The sequence below is a fragment of the Dermacentor variabilis genome, unplaced genomic scaffold (genome assembly GCF_050947875.1).
Source record: "Dermacentor variabilis isolate Ectoservices unplaced genomic scaffold, ASM5094787v1 scaffold_16, whole genome shotgun sequence".
NCBI lineage: Eukaryota > Metazoa > Arthropoda > Arachnida > Ixodida > Ixodidae > Dermacentor > Dermacentor variabilis.
Genome location: NW_027460324.1, coordinates 226080 through 249040, shown reverse-complemented (window position 1 = coordinate 249040; position 22961 = coordinate 226080). Strand labels below are relative to the sequence as shown.

At 51.7% G+C, this 22961-nt stretch overlaps 1 pseudogene; it reads right to left on the bottom strand.

Annotated features, from left to right (window-relative positions):
* Window positions 1-22961, bottom strand: part of LOC142568089 (uncharacterized) — a 42498-nt pseudogene that overhangs the window by 3522 nt on the left and 16015 nt on the right.

Genomic DNA, 22961 nt, shown 5'->3' with positions numbered 1-22961 from the left:
CACGGCAGGCACCGCACCACCGTCCGTTTAGGCACAACGCTCCGATTGTGTGCAGCGCCCCCTGCGCATTCATCCGAGGCGTAGCCAACCGGTTCCGTCGGGAGCTCCGCGCGAACGGCAGACTAGCAAGTATTTCTAGCGACCCTAGTGGTGGGGAAAAGTTTTATTTAACAGAGAGGGTGAGGCTTGTAAACTCCACTAAACTATAGGTGTCGTCCTTAGTCCGGGTCATCATTGGTCGAAGCCCGCGCTCGAGCCCGTTGGACCAGAGCTCGTTGTTACTCTAGTCCGGAGGCACTGACCATGGAGATGGCGCGGTGGGCGCCCCCGCGCAACACGGCTGTCCGGATGCTGAGCGCGAGCTCCCGTTTGAAGTGGAGTCGCGTTGTGTCCAGCGAGCTCACCCGGGCCGTCAGCGTAGCGGATGGGTCGTGCGCGCGCCTGGCCAGCTGATCCGCGGTCTCGTTACCCGCGACTCCGACGTGGGAAGGGATCCACTGCAGGCGCAGGTCGCCGCTCCCTTGCAGTGCCTTGCAGACGGCAGGCGAGGCGCTGGGCAAGGGGCGGCGCACGTTCCTCGAGCAGTGGCTGCTGCAGCGCGGACGTCGAGTAGCAGAGAATGGCCGCGCGGGTGATGTGCGGCGATATCCTCGAGGATATTCGCGGCGGGATGTAATCCCGCGAGCTCCGCTGTCGTAGAGGAAGCCCGGTAGAAGGGCCGGCACTGCTTCGTGGCGCCAAGATACGGCGCAACACAGGCGCCAGCCGCCCAGCCGTCGCCGAGGACGGAGCCATCGGCAAACAAGTGCGTCCTTCCCCCAAGTCGTCCTCGATCCTGGTAGCAGCCTCCTGATCTACAGCGCAGAGAGGCGTGCGATGCTTGTAGCGGACGCGCGGGAGGTCGAGACACACGTGAAGTGGCGTGCGCTGGTGAGGCGGTAGCCAGGGCGGCGGGGCGGGCGGGGGGTCGACAACCAGGCAGTCAAGGAGCTCACACACTATTCCCACTCGAGACCGGGGTAGGCGACGAAGGAGGGACAGGATGGAGCTTCCGTCCGGGGCACGGGAGAGGCGCTCGAGGTCGCCGATGGCACGCAGATCAGCCGTTAGGAAGACGGGCCACGCACCAGTCTCCGCGAGCGTTTCCGCAATGCGCGAGGTAGACCGTGGCACATGCGAAGCACTCGGTGGTGGTCACCGTGGGTGCACTTCCACAGTCGGGCACTCACACTACACAGCGGCAGCGCGTAGAGCACCTTGGGCAGCGCCACTGCGGAGCTATAGTGCGCCGCCGCGGACGAGCAGCCCGCGCACCGCACTCTCCACTCGGCGCACCTGAGCGCGCAGCCGGCGATCGGCAGCGAACGAAGTGAGGCGGTTGTCGATCGTGAGCCCCAGGTACTGCACTGTCAGGCGCCAGGGCAGGGGGACTCGAAGAGCACGTAGCCGGTGCGGCGGCGATTAGCGCCTCGGATTTCGTCGACAACAGTCGCGAGCCGATGGCGCGCAGGCAGTCCGTGACGATGTCCAGCGCCGCCTGAAGCCGGGAGCGCATCTCGCCCATCGCAGAGGTCGGCCCGCTCACGTAGAGCGCGATGTCGTCCGCGTAAAGTACAGCACGCACAGGGAAGGGCCCAATTTTGGGAATGCACTCGATGCTCGGCGCGAGGGCAGGGTTGAACAAAAACGGGCTCAACACGCTTCCCTGCGGCACATCGCAGCTCACGGGACGAGGCGAGCCGACCGTCCCTCCGACTCGGACAGCAGATATTCTGTCGGCGACGAAGGCCTCGATGTAGGCAAGGAGCCTGCCCAACCACACCGAGGGCCCGCACGGCCGAGTGGATGGTGGCGTGAGGGAAGGCAGTCGAATGCGCTTCGGACGTCGAGGAGCACCAAGAAGGCAGTTTCCCCGTCGAGCCTGGCCTGCTCAAGGGTACCGATGACGACAGCAATGCAGTGCGCCGTAGAGCGGTGAGTGCGGAAGCCGCACTGCTTGGGAGGTAGAGACTGTCGAACAAAATTTGTCGCCTTGCCGTAGTCCTATAGTGCAGTGGTGCCATGTCGAAGTTCGCCGGGAGCCCACCAAACCAGGCTAAATCCAAAAAAAAAGAAAAACATGCAGGCGGGTGACCGAACAGGCCAACGCTCAGATGAGCGGCCGGACGCGCTCGCTTCGGCGGTGTGTCTAACGGATGACGAATGCACCTGGCTCGTCATTCGCCAATAAGCCTGTCGCTAGGCAGCGGAAGTAAGCCGCAAAGATTAATTTAATTGACACGCAGATATTTTTGCTTTTGCCGGAAAATAATAAAGATATAAAACAATTTCTGTTGTCATTTCGCATTCTCTTTCTTTTTTTCGATGCTCGGTGCAGCAAACGGTCGGCGTTAATACTAGCGTGACGCATTTCCTGTTGCCAGTTTTCGCTGATAGTCCCCTCTTGGGGCGCTATTCTCGACACGCATGGCGGCTGCACGGCCGCCATTATCCGCCATGTTGACTCTCTGATTGGCTGTGAAGAGCTCACGTGCCTTGAAATTTGTGCCGGGAAACGGATGTTTTGTGAAATGCAATTTTGGGTTTTTATCAAGATGATGAAACGTGACGTGGAGATGCAAATTTTATTGACTAATACATTTTTTTACTCCTTGGCAGCGCTATATTACGACGTTAGCGCTTCAAAAAGAAGGTGAGCGGTAGCGTACAGAAGTCAGTGCAATGCATCTGCAATTTCGCGAATATGTGGTGACGATCCAAGATAGCCGCCATGCCAGCTTGTTGATTGCCTGAAGGAATCTCCCGTGAGGAGCGTCACAGGAAGGACTATTTCGTAAACGTCATTTTGACGATGCGTGACGTTGCGCTGGGCCGCCATTGCTAAGATTTTCCGCCATAATTTGTGGTGCGACGAGCCGCGCGAATTATGCTAATGAGCAGCCATATGCAATGGCAGCCGAAAGGAATGCGTATCGCCACATTTTGCCCGTCGTTTGGCGCCATAAAAGTATTTTGTTCATAACGCGTGCTCATAGTGTTTACATCGCTCTCGGGTGGTGTTGGCATTTGTGTTTGGGGCCATCATTTTTTAAAAGAACGCGTTTACACGAAATATTATTGATTGAACCTAGCAAATTTTCGGCAATGTTGTCCATTTTTCGCTACTGCATTTGTATTGTAATCAAGATTAATGCGCTCTCGCATAATCACAAGTTATTACAACGGAGTCTTTCTAAATTATAAAAAAAAATTTACGCAAGGCGGCGCCTTGAAGTTTCCTCCCGCGGTGCGAGTAACCAGCGAAGTGAACAAGAGATGGCAGCGCCGGCGCTTGCGTCGCGCTAGTGAATATATATGGCGCGCGCAACGCTATCGGTGATATTCGGCCATTTCTCAACCAGCAGAGTCGGGATGAGTCATTTGCGTTTCACGAGATAGCGATAACGTTGCCTAGAACGCGCGAGCATCACCACTGGGAGGTCGCGTATGTTGGCTGAAGGTCGAAAACAAGCGCGTTGGCGCCAACATACGATGCCTCATCCCATTTCCCCCGGACACGCATCTTGCCTAATGAAGCAGACGACGGCTTGTACGTAGCAGACGACGGAAGCGAGAAGCGTTTTCGGCGGAATAATCAAGCGCTTTGAGCTAGATGCTTTATTTTTATGGCGGGGGGAAACTGTTTTGCTTTACCGAGAACCTTACGTTCAGCACCTTCATTTCAGTTTCTTAGGCAAAACAAGTTGGCGTCATGTTTCGAAAGCAAAACGGGGCCATCGGCGCCATTTTATTCGCGTCGCGTCTACGTCACGCATCGAAGAAAATGGCGGAATGTCCAGAATATCGCCTTTGTTATATTTCTCTCTTTATGGTTATACACCAGAGCACCATGAATTCAAAGCGCGCCGCCATATTGATGAGCGCCGGTCACGCCATCTATCCCAAGCGCCGCGAAGTAGCAGGCCTGGCTGCCACGCCGGGAGATGTGACCCGGCGCGAAAGCGAAACTTGGGCATTTTAGCTGGGCGGAAGGCGTGTTTCGCATTTTTTCTAACCTGTCATTTTCGCTGTGTCGATTCAATCAAACTTCAAGGCCTCATACAAGTCCACAATGGCCACACTGAGTGCTGTGCAGACTGCAGAAGCGAATACATCGGGTAATTATGCTAATACGTTTGTACAAACCGCGCGCTATATGCTAGAACCCGTGTGAGCTTTTTGGCACGTAACCTGTGAAGGATTTTACAGCACTGTGTTGGTGCCATATATTATTAAAGCACGCAGAACATTGTCCTCTACACTTTCAGTTTGGTCTTGATTGTCATGGTCACTACTGGGTTGGCCGCGTTTGGCAACCAACTGACGAGGTCGTTTGACTGCCTGATTAGCAGACGCCTGCCCTTCACCACCTGCACATTGAAAACAAAATAGATGTTATAGTAAGAAGGGCTGTAGTTTTTTCCCATGCCATCACTGTTGCGAAGATATAAAGTCCTCTCAAAATGAAATAGAAAATGCACCAGGCCAATTGTATCGTGCAACCACTTAAGAGTACAACATTCAGAACACAAGCCTACAGCACTCGAACAAGCAGCATATGATGCTAAACCTGCACTCATAGGAAAATGAGGAACTACAGTAGTTATAATGTTCAACTACATGTGCATTCAAAGCCCGTATAACAGGGCGAGCATGACAGATGCATGTGTTGTACAGTTGCACAAACCATGACAAGGCACATAAAATTACCATCCCTACTTAAAGCTGCATCATCAGGGACCCCTTTGGTACAAGACAACAACCGCACCTGCATTCCAAAAAATTAGCCCCACCAACTGCAGCTACCGGGTATCAGATCTGTTTCGCTTGTGCGAGGCCACATCGGATTGTTGGCGCTCCCTTAGAAAAGAAAACAGTAAAAGAAAGACTGGTGAGAACGAGCAAAATTTTGTTACAAAATACAACAATGATTAAGCACCTTATTTTCCTCACCATATGAACGGAAAAACTTTGCGCTTTGCCCCGCATAACAGCCCGCACGCAGTTTAGAGCTCAGGAGGCTCAAATGAATTCGTTACGAATGACACCTGCAACACCAGCTCGTAAAGACATGATGATGTTTGATGTTTTATGGCGCAAGGGCCAAGTATGGCCAAAGAGCGCCATGTCCGTGGTGATGACTTCGCAGCGTAATCATGAGTTCGATGAAGTTGGTGTGACGTGGCTGTAGAGAGGCCTTAAAAATGGTCGCGCTAAAGTGCGTAAAATCTGTGTAATGAGAATATTGCGATGACTTATGACGTGTACTATGAACATTAAGGTGCATTTAAAAAGAATGATACGATGTGTAAAAATATATAAGGTTATAAGATATGCTAGAGCACTACTGCCTCCTTAGAGCCCTTGAGAAACAAGGGCCTTGAGGCACGTGCTATGCAAAACTGTTATCGCAGTGGCATCCTCTGGAGCGAGGAAGCTCTACGAATTTAATGGGCATAAAACGTGTAGTACGACATCATTTAAATAGTTTAGGGCTGCCTTGGTGTCAAAAAGCGGTTCCTTACCAAGAAACATAGCCGGGTGTAGAGGGATGTAATAATGGTAAGCAAGCGGAAAATGTTTCTTTCTCTCCGTTTCGGCTTCCCGACACTCCAGGAGCACGTGGAGGACGGCAAGCCTCTCACCGCATCTACCACAGGTTGGAGGTTCACTTCCAGTAAGCAGATAATTATGGGTGCCAAATGTGTGTCCTATTCTGAGGCGACAGAATAGGACATCTGTTCGCCAAGATCTTGTTGGCGAAGGCAAAAACCTAACTGTGGCTTTATAACGTGCAGTTTATTATTTATTTCTGCGTCCCACATGTGTTGCCAGTGGTTTCGCAGTTTCTTTTGTATGTAAGGCTTCAGATCTGTGAGAGGCACCAAAGCAGTATTATTAACATCAGGGGGTGCAATTGACGTAGCCATCTGGTCTGCCAGAACGTTACCGTCGATTCCCCTGTGGCCAGGTACCCAGCATATGATGATATGCTGGTTAGATAGATAAGCTGTGCACAGGTCGGAATAGATCTCAGTAAGCACAGGATTTTTATGTTTGTAGGGTGACATTAAGGCCTTCACCACACTTAGGGAGTCTGTATATATTACGGCTTTTTGGAGTTTTGATTTCCGTATATGCTTTACAGCCGACCATATAGCATAGGCCTCTGCCGTAAAGATACTTGTTTCTGGATGTAGTACATCGGATTCCGAAAAAGATGGACCGACGGCTGCATGGGATAATCCAGCATGTGACTTGGAAGCGTCTGTGTAGAACTCTGTGCATGAGTGCTTGTACTAGACTTCTAGGAAATGCATTCGTATCTAGAATTCTGGTGCGTGTTTTGTAACTGTTACAAAGGACATATCACATTTTATCACTTGCCATAGCCAAGGCGGTAGCTGCTTCGCTGGAGGCATCAAGCGGTATTCGAAGATTGGAACATCCATTTCCACGCTAAGCTCCCTCAAACGGAATGAGAAAGGCTGTCTCACAGAGGGTCGATTACGGAAAAGTGCAGTACATGTAGAATCTTTAATTGTTTCACAACACGGATGTTCAGGATTAGAGTGCAGTTTCAGGAAATATGTGAAGCTGGTGTAAGATCTCTGCAGATTGAGTGGCCACTCATTCGATTCTACATACAAGCTTTGAATGGGGCTAGTTCTGAATGCGCCTGTGGCCAGATGGATACCCTGGTGGTGGATAGGATCCAGCGTCTTTAGTGCACTCGGGGCGGCAGAGTTGTACACTATGGCGCCATAGTCTAACCGTGATTGAATGAGGCTCTTATAAATATTCATTATACATTTCCTGTCGCTACCCCATGTTGTGTGTGATACCATCTTTAGCAAGTTCATAGCTTTTAGACAACTAGTTTTGAGATATTTTATGTGCGAGATGAAAGTGAGCTTAGAGTCAAGTATTACACCTAGAAATTTCTGTTCTTTGTTGACAGGTATTTGCTGTCCACCCAGTTCCATGCACGGGTCTGGAACCAGGCCTCTCTTTCTTGTAAAGAGAATGCAAGAACTTTTGTGGTGTTGCCTTTAAATCCATTTTCGTCTGCCAACTTAGATATCTTGTTCAAACTCTGCTGTACTTGTCTTTCGCACACTGCAAGGTTACAGGATTTAAAACCTATTTGTATGTCATCTACGTACACGGAATAAAATATAGCTGGTGGCAATGAAGCGCGAAGTGTGTTCATTTTAACTATAAAGAGCGTGCAGCTGAGCACACCTCCCTAGGGTACAGCAGTCTCCTGTATAAATGGACGTGATAGTATATTCCCGACTTTCACGCGGAAGGTACGGTTGGACAGGTAACTTTCTATCAGTTTTAGCATATTGCCACGGATGCCCATTCTCGGCAAGTCTCGCAAGATTCCGTACCGCCACGTTGTGTCGTACGCCTTCTCCATATCGAGAAATATCGATAGGAAAAACAGTTTGTGTACGAAAGCGTCGCGAATATATCCTTCAATACGTACAAGATCATCAGTTGTGGACCGCCCTTCTCTAACGCCACACTGATAGGGATCTAGCATTTTGCTCAGTTCAAGGAAGTGAATTAGTCGCCGATTAATCATTTTTTCAAATACCTTACAAAGGCAGCTTGTGAGGGCTATCGGGCGGTAAAACAGGGACCACAATGGCTTGTTTCCATGCGGTTGGAAGGTATCCCACAGCCGAAATAGTGTTAAAAAGTGCGAGTAGTGTAACTTGCGTGTCATTGTGTAGGTTTTTGATCATTTCGTACATTATTCTGTCCGATCCTGGTGCAGAGCTCTTGCATGCGCTCAAGGCAGCTCTCAATTCGGCAATACAAAAACGACGGTTGTAAGGCTCATTCTCTCGACCTTTTCTTGTTAATGGCTTACGTTCTTCTGTTTGTTTGTATTTGAGAAAGGATTGTGTATAATTTGTTGGACGTGACACGCTCTCAAAATATTCCCCAAGTGAGTCTGCCTGGTCTTGCAGTGTATCGCCCTGTGTGTTTACCAGGGGGAGTGAATATGTTTGCCGCCCTCTAATCCTATTAACTCTGTTCCAGGCTTTGGCCTCATCCCTAAACGAGTTAATACTCGATAAAAACTTGTGCCAGCTTTCTCTTCTGGCCTTTCGGCGGGTTCCTGCCTTGGGACTTTATTTTTTTAAAGTTGATAAGATTCTCTGCAGTGGGAGAAGCGCGTAGCAACCCCCACGCTTTGTTCTGATTCTTACGGGCGATCCTACATTCTCTGTTCCACCACGGTACACGTGATTTGCATGCCAAAACACTTACTTCGGATAGGCATTTTGATGCGGCATCTATTATGAAAGATGTAAGATAATCCACAGCAGCATCAATTTCTAAAGAAGACATGTCAGCTCATGAGATGCTGGTGAGAGTTCGAAATTTCTCCCAGTCGGCTGTGTCTATCTTCCACCTAGGAGCTTGTGGAGGATATGCGTTTTCTTTAGGTGTTCTTATCAGTATGGGGAAGTGGTCGCTTCCGTAAGGATTGTTTGTAACTTCCCATTCTAGTTCGGGCAGTATGGAAGGGGAAACTATGCTGAGATCAGTTCGAGAAGGTTTTGTTTGCAAGACAGTAATATGTGGCTTCCTTCTTATTCAGAAGGCACACACAAGAAGAGAAAAGGAACTGGTCAACAAGACGACCTCGCGCATTTATACGAGAGTCGCCCCACAGGCAACTGTGCGCATTGAAGTCGCCAACAACGCAAGGTTCAGGCAATTCGTCTATAAAGGACTGAAATTCATGTTTGTTTAAATTGTAATGTGAGGGTATGTTAAGGGAACAAATGGTAATGAGTTTTTTTAGGAGAAGAACTCGAACCGCCACTGCTTCAAGGGACGTTCGTAGCTGTAAGCGCTCACAGGAAATGCTTTTATGGATAAAAATGGCAACACCGCCTGACCATACAACAGCATCATCGCGGTCTTTGCGAAACGTGACATACGGTCGGAGTAAGTTTGTGTGCTGTGGTTTTAGGTGTGTTTCCTGTAGACACAGCACTTTTGGATTGTGTTTTTGGATAAACTCATGCACATCATCAAGGTTCCGAAGAAGACCTCTGACGTTCCATTGAATAATTTGTGTATCCATATTGAAAGTAAATAAGTGCTGTGTGTATGGAAACGGAGGTTAGGTTACAGAGCTGTTTCGAGGCCCTGTAACGGGGGTTCTGCCCTTTCTGGAGCGTTCGCGGGAGCCTCGCCGCTCCTTAGGCGTTTGGTGCGCCTTGAGGACAGGTGTAGTGTCCATTGCCTCTTGTGAGGCACCGGACACGTACTCTTGCAAGCGAGAAGTTACAAGAGAGAGTCCTGCCTTGGAGGGCAAGACCCCTGCGCCCACCAGCCCGGAGGTCGATGGGGCACCCGGCAGGATCTGGGTGCGCCGGCTGTTGCCAGCGCTGGAAGGGGCCGGGGAGGTTGGGGCAGCCTCGGCTGCGCCCACCTTCGGGGTCGATAGTTCAATCTGCTGTGTGGACGGAGCAGCGCTAGCTGCAGCCGCTGCGGGGGCAGATGGCGTAACTGCCGACTCACTGCCTGTGGGTCGGACAGCCGCCGGAGGCCCTTGTGACGTTGCCCCCTTACGCGCCACATCGGCAAAGCTGCTCTTAGACAGGTATGACACCCGCCTACGTGCCTCTTTGAAATATATGTTTTCTTTGACTTTGATTGTCACAATCTCCTTTTCTCTTTTCCAGGACGGGCAGGACCGCGAGTATGCGGCTTGCTCGCCATCAGAGTTGACACAATGTGGAGTGTTCTGGCATGTTTCGGAGGAATGTTCATTGTCACTACACTTGGCACATGTCAGCCGGCCTCGACAGCTCTGTGAACCGTGACCGAACGTTTGGCACTTAAAGCATCTAAGAGGATTGGGCACGTATGGCCTAACACGAAGTTTGATATAACCGGCCTCGATGGACTCGGGGAGGACACTTGAACCGAGAGTATCAGGTATTTCGTCTTGATCTCTTTACCATCTCGCCTCATCTTAATTCGCTTAACATTTATGACATTCTGTTCACTGAAGCCCTCCAAGAGTTCAGCTTCAGTGAGCTCTAGCATGTCATCGTCCGAGACAACGCCGCGGGTGGTGTTCATGGTACGGTGCGGGGTTACTGTTACTTGGGTTTCCCCAAATGACACAAGTTTCGGTAGTTTCTCGTACTGCTTCTGATCGTGGAGATCCAAGAGAAGATCACCACTTGTCATTCTCGACGCCTTATATCCTGTTCCAAAAACTTCATTTAAAAGACTTCGAAACAAGGAACGGTGAAATGTTACGCACTAGTTTGTCTGGCTTTTCTGAGTGAATCACATGGAATCTAGGAAAGTTCTGGACTTGTCCGAAAAACTGAAAGAGATCGTCGGTGCGCCCTCGTTTCTAAGGGCGATCAGGTAGTTTAGGAAAAGCATTTTCCATAGCTATAGTTAGGTGTTCGGCCGCGATGCCAACCACCCACCATGGAGCCCAACAGGGGGACGTGACAGAAGCTCCTGCAAGGAAAACCCTGCCAACGCCAGCTGTACATTGCTGCTATAACCAAATACAGCATAGCCAAGGCTGGCCAGCCACACAAGGTTAACCCTTGCCGCAGGGAAACTAGGAAGTGAGCAGAAGTGAAGACAGGAAAGATGAAAAAGGCGAGAGAGAAAGTCGAAGATTGGAGAGGACAGGAAAAGGCGACTGCCGATTTCCCCCGAGTGGGTCAGTCCGGGGGTGCCGTCTATGTGAAGCAGAGGCCAAAGGGGTGTGTTGCCTCCGCCGGGGGGCCTTAAAGGTCGAAACACCCAGCATCAGCTCAACTCCCAGGATCCCCATTTCCTCAGACACGGCTAAGCCGCGCACGGCTACACGCGGGAGGGCCCAACCCTCGTGTGCTCGGGTACTGTTGGAATCTCAGCGCTGACGCCCGTTGTTGCAGCTGGGTCGCAAGCCCCAAGGGTAGCGTTGGCCTGGCGGCCTGGGGCACAACTGGAAGCATCCGAAGGTCCCGGCAAAGCATGAGTCGACTGGTAACAGAACAACTTGTTTATTCTAGCATCGCAAAAGAGCGGGCGCTCAGGTCGACCGAAGTGGAGAGACGGGAGAGCACGTAACTCAACTGAAGAAATCGGAGCCTCTCTCTTGGCGTCCGGGGGCAGCTGCTTTTATACTCTCGCAGTTGAGGGCAAGAAGGAACGCCTCGATAGACGCGCACGTGACGGCGCCGCTCGGGCACGTTGAGACGAGTAGGTGACGCATCCGCCGGGCCGGCGCCGTTCAGACCTCCTCGCTTCACAGTTGGGGGAGCTCCTCTCCCCGGCTGCCGCGCTTTGACAAGCGTGGGCACCAACATGCACATACACACACACGCGCACAAGAAGACACGTGGCATTGAAACATGCCTGGACGCGCTTGGCGGGGAGGCGTAGCGGCGGCGCCGAACGGGCCAAAATGTCCGCCGCTTTGAACGAAGCCCCGGCGTCCGCTGCATCCGCGCCGGCTATACCGCGCGTGGTAGGCGAAACGTAACAGACCGCACCGCCGGGGGAAGGAGATCCCGATGGTCAGGGGACTGCATCCGCTGTCCGGAGGGATGTCGCTCGATGATGCTCATAACCGAAGTCGGTCGTCCTTCGGCGTTTCTTGAGCGCAGCGCACAGAGAAGGCCTCGTTCTCTCGTTCAGGTTCACTCAGGACACTGCAAAGTGACTTCGGGAGAGTTGACATTTTTGTTCTCGTTCCCGGCAAGCGTTAGAACTACGCCAAAACTCAACCGCTCAGTCAGCAAGCACGGCACAACCCTCACTAAGCCCTGCCAGGCTCTTTCCCCTTTTATACCACTGCCTAGTTCCTTACAGTAGTCTAGCAGCACTCAGAACGCGTCCACAAATTGGAAAATTGCACTAGAAAGCTCGTCATCACTTTGAAACAATAAACAAAAGCAATATGTTAAAAATCCTGCCTCAGGAAGAAAAACATCAGTAACAAACAACTCTGAGGGTGATTCCTACGTTAGGGGCTTCGACTTAAGCCATCGGCGTTACCGTTGAGACTCCCCTTTTTGTAACGCACCTCAAAGGAATATTGTTGCAAAGCGAGGCTCCAGCGCAGGAGGCGGCCATTTGTGGAAGAGATGTTCTGCAGCCATTGGAGAGGGCAGTGATCCGTCTCGAAGCATGCGAGACCGCAGCGAGCGACCGTACACCAGCTCAGCTGGCGAAAACCCCGTAGCCGCATGCGGCGCGGTCCTTAATGCAAACATCACCCCAGGCAGACACAGCTCCCAGTCAGTTTGTTGTTGAAACCACAATGCTCTCAACACGCGCTTCATGACGGAGTGGAGCTTCTCAACGGAATTCGACTGTGGGTGGTACACTGAGCTGTGTAACAGCTTTATCCCGCACCTTTCGAGAAAGGCTGTCGTCAAAGCGCTAGTAAACACTGTGCCCTGATCTGATTGGATTTCCGCAAGAAAACCAACTCGCGCAAATATGGACAGTAGTGCATTGACTATCTCAACTGAGCTGAGTTCCTTAAGCGGCACTGCTTCGGGGAACTTTGTCGCTGGGCAGATCACAGTCAAAATGTGTCTGTACCCCGTGGCTGTTACCGGCAGAGGTCTCACTGTATCAATAACGAGCCGTCTAAAAGGCTCCGTAATGATAGGTACCAACTTCAACGGCGCCCTCGATTTATCCCCTGGTTTGCCCACCCGCTGACAGGTGTCACATGTCTTCACAAAGTGGTCTGCGTCCCGAAAACACCCTGGCCAATAGTACTCTTGCAAGAGACGGTCCTTAGTTTTCTTAACTCCTAGGTGTCCGGACCACGAACCCCCATGCGACAAGCGCAACAGATCCTGACGATAGCATTGAGGCACGATCAGCTGATCGAACTCCACTCCCCTGCGGTCTAGATACTTCCGGTACAGGACCCCACCTCTTTCCACAAAGCGAGCATTTTTCTTGGCGATACCTTCCTTGACAATGCAGCGTATGTTTTCTAGGCTTCCATCCTTTTTTTGCTCGGCTATCAAAGCCGCTCTGCTGACTTTTAGCAACCTATTAAGTCCGTCTGACGTAGGCGCGATGAGCAAATCTGCAGATAGCTCTTCTAACTTTCCCGCATCGGTAATTTCCTCTCCAGTATCTGGTGCCTTTAACGTTACAGGCTCAATTTTATTCAGTTCGGGCGTGCTCTGAATATCAGCTTGCTGCGCCTCTGACCCTTTCTCATTGTTCGACAACGTCGGCCCCGCAACTACCGCCTTTGCAGCGAGCTCCCGAACCTTCGATCTGGTTAAGGCCTGAACGCTAGCCTCACCAAACAAAAGCCCCTTCTCGCGCAGGAGGTGATCGGACCTGTTCGAAAATAGGTACGGGTACTGGGGGGGGGCAGCATAGATGACACTGCGGCCTCCGTCTCAAGTGCTCCGAAAGGTCCTTCAATAAGCACTTTTGCTACGGGCAGACACACGCTATGAGCTTCCACGGCTTGCTTGATCCATGCGCACTCGCCCGTAAACATATCGGGTTCTACGTAAGAGGGGTGAACTACATCCATCGTAGCTGCGGAATCGCGAAGCACTCGGCACTTTTTCCCGTTCACGAGGAGGTCTCGCATGTAAGGCTCGAGAAGCTTCATGTTCTCGTCAGTGCTGCATAATGACAAAAACACGACTTTTGTTTTTGTTTCTGGACACTGCGCCGAAAAGTGACCCGGCTTCTGACACGTATAACACACGCGCACTTGCCTCGTCTCGAACCGCTTTCTGCGGTCGGCTTCGGCTGCCGCTGTCTCCTTACGTTCGGTCGGACTGCTTTCACTCGCATCCGCACTACGTGTGTCCCCCTTTGCTCTCATGGGCGTGAACTTCGGCCTCTCGAACTTGGAGCCAAATTCACCCTTTTGACCGTCCTTAGCTCCACGAGCCCGACGCGTCACAAACTCTTCGGCTAGCTCAGCGGCTCTAGCGACCGTACTAACGTCTGGCCTATCCAAGACCCAGTACCGCACGTTCTCAGGTAACCGACTATAAAACTGTTCCAGCCCGAAACACTGCAGAACTTTCTCGTGATCACCCAACGCTTTCTCTTCTTTGAGCCACTCCTGCATGTTTGACATAATCCTGTAGGCAAACTCTGTATATGACTCACTTTTACCTTTCTCATTTTCCCGAAACTTCCGGCGGAACGCCTCCGCTGACAGCCTGTACTTTTTTAGCAGACTCGATTTCACTTTGTCGAAATCCTCTGCCTCCTCTCTCTTCAAGCGAGCGACTACGTCGGCCGCCTCGCCGGGTAACAAAGTGAGCAAGCGCTGTGGCCACGTTTCCCGAGAGAACCCCTGCTTCTCGCACGTTCGCTCAAAGTTAACCAGGAACAAACCAATGTCCTCTCCAAGCTTAAACGGCCGCATCAGGTCAGTCATTTTGAACAATACTCGTTCTCCTGCACCGTGTGCCTGACTTCCATTACGAGCGCGTTCCATCTCTAACTCGAGACGCTTCATTTCCAAAGCGTGTTGACGGTCGCGCTCTCTTTCTTTCTCTTGTTGCTCTCGTTCTATCTGTTCTTTACGTTCACGCTCTTCTTTTTCTTTCTGTTCTTTTCGTTCACGCTCATCTTTCTCTTTCTGTTCTTTAAGTTCACGCTCCTATCTTTTTGCCCTCTCCTCAATGGTCTCCAGGGATTCCGACAGCTCGTCATCCTCCGCTTCTAACTCAAGAATAGCCCTTAGCAGTTCTGGTTTTCTGAGTTTGTCTGAGACATCCAGACCCAACTCTCTTGCAAGCTCCAGCAATTTCGGTTTGCGCAACGACTTCAAATCCATGGCTGCTCTGAATGCTGCTTTCTCTACTGCCTACTATTGTCTTGCCGCAAGCTAACCCGGCAGCAACGACAACCACAATTACCAGCTCTGTTTCTGACACTAACAAAAGCCTGGCAAAACTCAGAAGAAGAAAGTCCCGCACTCACCAAACCTCGCAGCCAAGAATTCAGCGCAGTCGTTCCGCTGCAGGCAACCAGTCATCACACAGGGCTCGTTGCACTGCTCCCGGATGGTCGTTGTGCTGCTCAGCATACAGTCAACTGCATATCTTCGCTGCTGGCCTCCGTTGTCGCGATCTCACCGCTGACAACCAGCTGTTGGAATCTCAGCGCTGACGCCCGTTGTTGCAGCTGGGTCGCAAGCCCCAAGGGTAGCGTTGGCCTGGCGGCCTGGGGCACAACTGGAAGCATCCGAAGGTCCCGGCAAAGCATGAGTCGACTGGTAACAGAACAACTTGTTTATTCTAGCATCGCAAAAGAGCGGGCGGTCAGGTCGACCGAAGTGGAGAGACGGGAGAGCACGTAACTCAACTGAAGAAATCGGAGCCTCTCTCTTGGCGTCCGGGGGCAGCTGCTTTTATACTCTCGCAGTTGAGGGCAAGAAGGAACGCCTCGATAGACGCGCACGTGACGGCGCCGCTCGGGCACGTTGAGACGAGTAGGTGACGCATCCGCCGGGCCGGCGTCGTTCAGACCTCCTCGCTTCACAGTTGGGGGAGCTCCTCTCCCCGGCTGCCGCGCTTTGACAAGCGTGGGCACCAATATGCACACACACACACACGCGCACACGAAGACACGTGGCATTGAAACATGCCTGGACGCGCTTGGCGGGGAGGCGTAGCGGCGGCGCCGAACGGGCCAAAATGTCCGCCGCTTTGAACGAAGCCCCGGCGTCCGCTGCATCTGCGCCGGCTATACCGCGCGTCGTAGGCGAAACGTAACAGTACGTGGTGTTGCAACACACCAAACGTCTGCTGACGCAGACGCCTTTGCGGGGAGCTCGTAAAGACAGGCGCGGTGCAAGAACGCCTTCGGCGACGAGTAGTCGTCGTTTACTTTTGTGGACGCATGCTACGTGACGAGCAGACTTCGGTTTACTTTCATTAGCAATAACGCTCACCAGCAGGGCAACATGCTATTGCCTACAATTTGTCGTTCACGCTTAATGGTCATGCCGTGCACCAGCTGCAAGTATCGCTAACCGCAAACTCAACTGTTCCGCTTAACCGTCGGGAGCTCTGCCTGAATGAAAACACGAAAAGGCTTGCCTTCTTGTTATAGCCAAGGCGAAGCAACGGCGCGGGATTCTGCTCTGTAGGCTTGTTGTCCAGAGAGTGCTCGGAGCAAACCTGCGGGCTACACATATACGTTCGTAGGGAGCAAAGTTGTACGTGGCACCAAAATATACACAGATCGAATACTCACTCGTGCATTTTCACTGGGTTGGTAGCTCTTCCTATTCACTGCAGCTGTCCACCGGTGGCGTAGCTTGTCATTCTTCGTTGCGGATGGAAATCGGCGCAGGCTGAAAACACCGCACCGGCACGATTCCCTACGTGTATTGTGCTCTTCGCATACAGCACTAAGCAACCTGCTCCTTTTCCGCTGGTTATTTTGGCATCCAAACACGACGCAATGATGCCCAGATGACTTCTTGTAATTTGGATCCGCGTGAACGGGCACATTTCCGTACTTTGGGGTCCTAGAGCTAGCGCTTGCCATGTCTACTGGTCGCCGGCGAACACACTTTGGCAGCCCAGTACAAAATGGCGCTGGTCGACCGGGCAATCCGGGTGCGAGAGTATGCGTTCGGTTAGTCTGGGTGCGAGGCTAGCGTATTCTGGTCTAAAAGTAAAGAGTGGACACTCCCGTAGACGCCTGCGTCCGACTTTAGAATCCCTCAATCCTTTAATAGTACCGACAGGCTTTGATCCAGCTGACAACGCCTGCGATAGGCTGATCGGTGACATGTGACCTTGCTCCGCCCCTTTGCCGCCATGAAAGTTCCTGCGCGCCGGGCGAAGTGCGCGCGTTTCGCCTGTTGTGCTGTGCACATCGCTGCGATAATTTCGTTCCGGGAGGGCCGAAATGCCTTGTTGTGCGGTTGGGTGCCGAAACCGGACGAAGGATGGCAAGAAGTTATTTTGCATCTCGCGCTGCACCCAGAACCTAACCAGAAGAAAAGTATGGTTACACAGAATTGGACGGACGGACTTTGAACCGTCGGTAACAGCACGACTATGCGAGGCAAGTAACATACAACGATACAAAGGTGCGATAGAAAGTATACACGTGCGTGTGTCGAGCGGTGGTAGTATTTCACTCGCGTACATGAATGTTGAGGGCCGAAGTTTGTGGAGATTATTTTAGTTCGCTCTGAGCCCGCTGAATAGATCGGTATGACCTAGGATGCGAAGGACCGAAATGCCTTGTTGCTGTGCGGATGAGTGCCGAGATTAGACGGATGACGACAAGTTATTTTGCATCCCGCGCAGCAAACAAAACCTAACCAGAGGGTAATTGTGGTTGTATAGAAATGGACGGAAAGACAACCGTCGGTAACTGCACGAATATGCGAGGAAAGTAACGTAGAGCGATACGAACGTGCGAGAGAAAGTATACACCTGTGTGTGCAGAGCTGCAGTATTATTTCATTTGCGCGCATGAATGTTGACGGCCGAAGTGTGTGGAGATTACTGATTTTAGTGCATTACGAGCCCGTTGACTTAGCAAGTGCAGTATGACCTAGCATGCAAGTAAATAGTGGGGCAGAAACGCATTAACTCGCTGACAAATATCCGCATTGCGTTACGTGCGATAAAAAATTAAATTCAGCAGTGAATTCTACTTTTACACTTTCCTGTGTTTGTGAGCGCGTTGTTAACTGCGTTTTACAACATGTCCAACAAGTAATTTGCAATATCCTAATCGTATTTTGTGCATTGCATATGTGAATAAATATATTGCTAAGTGCCTGCATTACTCTGCTTTTAAAAACGACTACATGCGTCCACACCATCATGGAGCGTGTCATGCTTTCCGGCACTCTCCCTTTTGGCACAACCTCTCCGACACCCGCAGGAGCCCCAGCAATGCGTACGCCTTGGGTACCACCAAGCTTCATTGCTGCTGAAACAACACAGCCTCACCATGTCTAGCTCTTCAAATTCATCACCACGGGCAACTGTCCTGCAACGGACTTGTCGTTCTCTTCGTAACAAGAGGGCTGACATGATCACCCGGTTCTCCAGCAAGCGAGACAACACCAGTCCCTTTGTCATTGCCCTTCAAGAAGTCAACGGCCCTGTGCTGAGCATAATCGGCTATGACGGCTACGCCCCGCCTGTAAAGGCCGCTGAACCCACGAAGACAGCGTTCTACGTGCGACGGGGAACTACACACGTGCAATTAGACACGCAACCGTGGTGCAGCGCTACTCATAGCGTTGTCGGATGCCGGTTAGAAGTCTCATCACAGCGTACAATGCTCATCTTTTGCGTCTACGTGTTTCCCGAGAACACAAGGAATAAGGCAACTAGGGCACTCGTTGATCTCACCTTCATTTCCCACTTTAAGAAGATTTATCCGCAAGACACCATATTGTTGCGCGGGGACTTTAACGCTCAGCACATCGCCTGGGGATACAACAAATGCAGCCCGCGCGGTCGGCACATCATGCAAGATACCTCGGAGTACGGGCTGACACTCCTCAACATGCCTCAAGCACACACGAGGCTGGGACAGACAGTTCACCAAGCAGACACATCACCAGATCTTACCTGGAGTACTCGTCCGCAGCTTTTTCGATGGGAGGTGCTGGACGATTTCATGGGGAGCGACCACTTTCCGATCCTCATACGCTTTCGCACAGGCTACGCTTTCGCACAGGCCACGCCAATCCGAAAATGAAGTCACACGCCACTACACGGCTAAGCCACATAACACACTGGGACAAATACCGCGAGTTACCGCAGCAGCAGTCTCCAACCAAGAACATTGACCATCTGGTATCACAGCTGTGCGTAGCGAAACGAAGAGCCACCAAACGCTTACTGGTTCCCTCTGACCACCCAGAGCCTGATATACATCTGCTCACCTTGTGGAATAGAAGGCACCGGATACTCGCTCAGTACAGGCGGTCTGGTCGCACTGCTCATCAAAATGCACGGTTGCGCAAAATACAGCGTTTGATCGAAGAATATACGACTACGCTCGCGTCAGACCGCTGGATGGGAATTTGCGAATCCATCAATGGACAGACTCATACGTCCAAGGTTTGGGCTATCCTGCGCTTCTCGGCCAACGCAAGACCAACAACGGCGCGGCTCGTGTGGCCCTCCGCGAAGGCATCAGCGCTCAGGAACTTGCCGAACAGGCTGCTGAACTGTTTTTCCCGCAGACGTCTCGCCCCACAGACACCACATACCAGAAGGATGTACATTCTGAAGATAATGAACCACTTAACAGCCCCTTCACCTTGATCGAGCTGGAGCACGCCTTGCAGCGTGCTAACGTACGTAGTGCTCCAGGGGTCGATGAGGTGGGCGTGGCTCATCTACGCAATCTGCCCCTTGAGCACAAGCACGCTCTTCTCGAAGAATTTAATCGAGTCTGGGATACCGGGATACTGCCCTCCACTTGGAAGTTTTCGGTGGTCAAGCCCATTCCGAAGCCTGGTAAACCACCACATACCTTATGCAACCTCCGTCCGATCTCTTTGACCTCGTGTGTCTGTAAAGTACTGGAGAGCATGGTCAACACACGCTTGATCTGGTACCTTGAAGATCACGACCTTTTGGCTCCTACACTGTATGGATTTCGCCGTGGGCTATCAACACAGGATGTGCTAGCCCGCCTAAAACAGGACGTCCTCGACTCTAATTCGGTGCACCCACGAGCCGTTGTCGCAGTGGATATACGCAAGGCTTTTGATTCCGTCCCACATAACACTATCATGATCAAAGCACGTGCCCTTGGCATCAGAGAGAAGATGTACAACTTCATAGCGGGTTTCCTTGAAGAGCGAAGCTACCAAGTCGAAGTTGGTCACGACGCCAGTGCCATACGAACCAACCGCGTAGGCGTCCCCCAGGGCTCGGTTATTTCACCGACGCTGTTTAATATAGCTATGCACCAGCTACCTAAGCGCCTTGCCGACGTATCGGGCCTGAAACACGCGGTGTACGCCGATGACGTCACCGTGTGGACGCATCAAGGGTTCATCGGGGAGCAGGAGGACGTCTTACAACGAGCTCTCGACATTATTCACACCTATGCCACGGAAACGGGTTTACACACTGCCCCAGACAAAACAGAGTTTGTCGTCATTTATGGTGGCAGGTCTACCTTTGGAAAGCAGGAAGAAAAGCAGTCTTTTAAACTGTACATCGGTGACCAACCCATCACACGGAAATCTACTATCCGAATACTCGGTATGCACCTAGACGAGAACTGCACAGCTAACACTTGGTTCCAATGCGTTACGAAGACCAGCAAACAAATCCTGCACGCTTTACGCAAACTCTCTACCCGCACCTGTGGAGTAAACGAACGTGAAATGCGGCAGTTCGCTCAAGCTTTTCTTGTCTCCCGTATCATGTACGGGCCGCCGTATCATCCAGTCAACCGCACACAGATGCACACGCTCGACCGGTTACTTAACGAAGCCAAACGCATTGTAACTGGACTCCCAAGGTGCACAAGCCTCGAAGCGCTTAAAAGTTGTAACAAACTCAACAACCTGTCCGAGCTCGTAGACATGCACATCTATACACAAGAGACGAGACTTCGCGCCACAAAAGCCGGGCGACACACGCTCATGCTCCTCGAGTATGACGTCCACAAAATGCCAATTTTGCCCAACAACACGCCGCCGTGGGAAATCACGGCTCTCACCGATGGCAGGCCACTTCCTCTCAATATGGACCCTACTCAGCGAATGCGGCGCCTTGCATATGCCAAGAGGCATGCTAAGGCTACGAGTTCACTCTCCGTGACTGAAAGCATCGTATAGACGGACGCTGCACTGCCTGCAGACGACGTTAGTAACACCTGTTATGCGACTGCGTGGTGCGACCGGACAAATGAAAATCAGAACCGCCGCCATCATATATCAGCAGAAGCAATGTCCAGCACCCGCGCTGAGCTAATGGCCATCCTAGATTATTTGGAGTGGGCCCTCGCAACTTCATTTCAAACTGACCCTGTTCACCATCATGTGTACACAGATTCCCAGGCTGCCCATCGGGCATGTGCTAATATTATTTACACAGATTCCGTACTGCAGAATATCCGGCACCAGGCACGCCTGCTCCGCGAATGCGGTCACGATGTCACCATTCACTGGGTCCCTGCGCACTGCGGTATCCCCGGAAACGAGAAGGCTCATAGACTGGCGCGCGCTCATCTCTCTACCGCGCTAGCCAGAGCCTCCGATAATCCTTATCCTCTCTTAGCTACCACACCTGAGATAGCAGGCCCAATGGCAGACAAGCATGCGACCAAACAACGACGTGCCGCCTACCTCGCAGCAGTGGGCAATCCACTCTCTATACCGTCACTTCCACCGAAGGTATTCACACGGCGAGAGTCAGTCTTGCTTCGGAGAATCCAGACAAGCACCCTCCTTACTCCTCACTTGTTGCACCGTTTCCACAAGGGTGGCACACCACCACCCGTAAGTGGGTTCTGCTCCATGTGCACATGTCGTGCTGATCTAAACCACCTTTGTTGGGAGTGCCCCCTCTACATCCCACCAAGGCTTCGTGCCGTGGCCACCATACAGCGGGGACCCTGGCCTTCTCTCCGGACTTGGGCTTGCCCGGATACCACGTCTCCGGACCATGCCATCGAGCTCTGGCGAGCACTGCTGCTGTTCCTTCAGGACCCTGCAGCACCACCCGTCGGCGATCGGCTCCGCGACAGCCACAAGCGTCATGCCGTCCCCACTTAGCTGTTTCCAGGACGTTCATTAATAAAGCGGAGGCAGCCTTACCCTTCCCCTTTTCCAACAACACCCCTCCTCTTTCCACCGCAGCGTCTTCGACGCATTTCATGTGGAATAAACGTGGTTTCATTCATTCATTCAGCTACTGGCCGTCAAATAATAAAGCGTAATACAGTATATCAAAGTGCATTACATAGAGCTGCGAGCTCGTTCCTTCCAAGTTTCCTTTACACTCGAAGATGTTTCAGTAATCGGCAATGCCATTTTACTGATGAAAAACACACAACTGCAAATGAACATAAGAAAAACGCCACAAGCGATACATGGATTGCCAGCAAAACACAGTGCAGTAATAGCTGGGCCAATCCGCGTGCGTTTCGTATAAGGGCCCTCTAATTCTTACGGGGCTTTAGCGGTGCACGGAGGCGAAAAGGGATAAACACAACAATGCGCGTCATGATTCGAGTTTACGCGGCGACGTCGCACGGTTCACGAGAACAGTCAACCGCATTCACACACGCGCATACACTACGCTTGATATTCGTGTGCCGCGAGAGCAGATCGCGCTGGCAGCCTGAACACGATCGAGGAGACACGCTGACACGATCCATACCGCCTCTTCATCATGTCACGCCAGTTGCACTGGCTCGTAGCATTGAACCACAAGACACAGCAGTCGTCGTGTAATCGCTACACGACAGACACACTCAACGGCAAGAAGGCTGTTGGCGCACTCGTTTCCACACACACAGGATGTTGTTTAGTTGCCGTGAGGGTCGCGCGCTTTGAGAATCGCACGTTTGAGCGACGTTATGCCGAAAGTTTTTCGGTCCAAGCGACTGTCAGCCTTCATTTTTACACGACTTCTTCGTTCAATGCAACCGCTATGTGTACGCAGCACACTTACATGCAAAAGATTTCACAGAGCATACCGGATTAAGCGCAAGCAACCAGCAAGGCTCGCGCGGTCATTGAGCGCAAACGAACGAAATGTAAACATGCGGAATCGAGGCGATCAAGCCCTCATTACGCTCTCTTGAGCTATTTTCTTGGAGCGCTCATTTGAAATTAAAGGACTGAATTTAGCAGTCCGGGTCCTTCTTTCGTTTTTCGCCACAGTCAGGCACCAGTAGGTTTT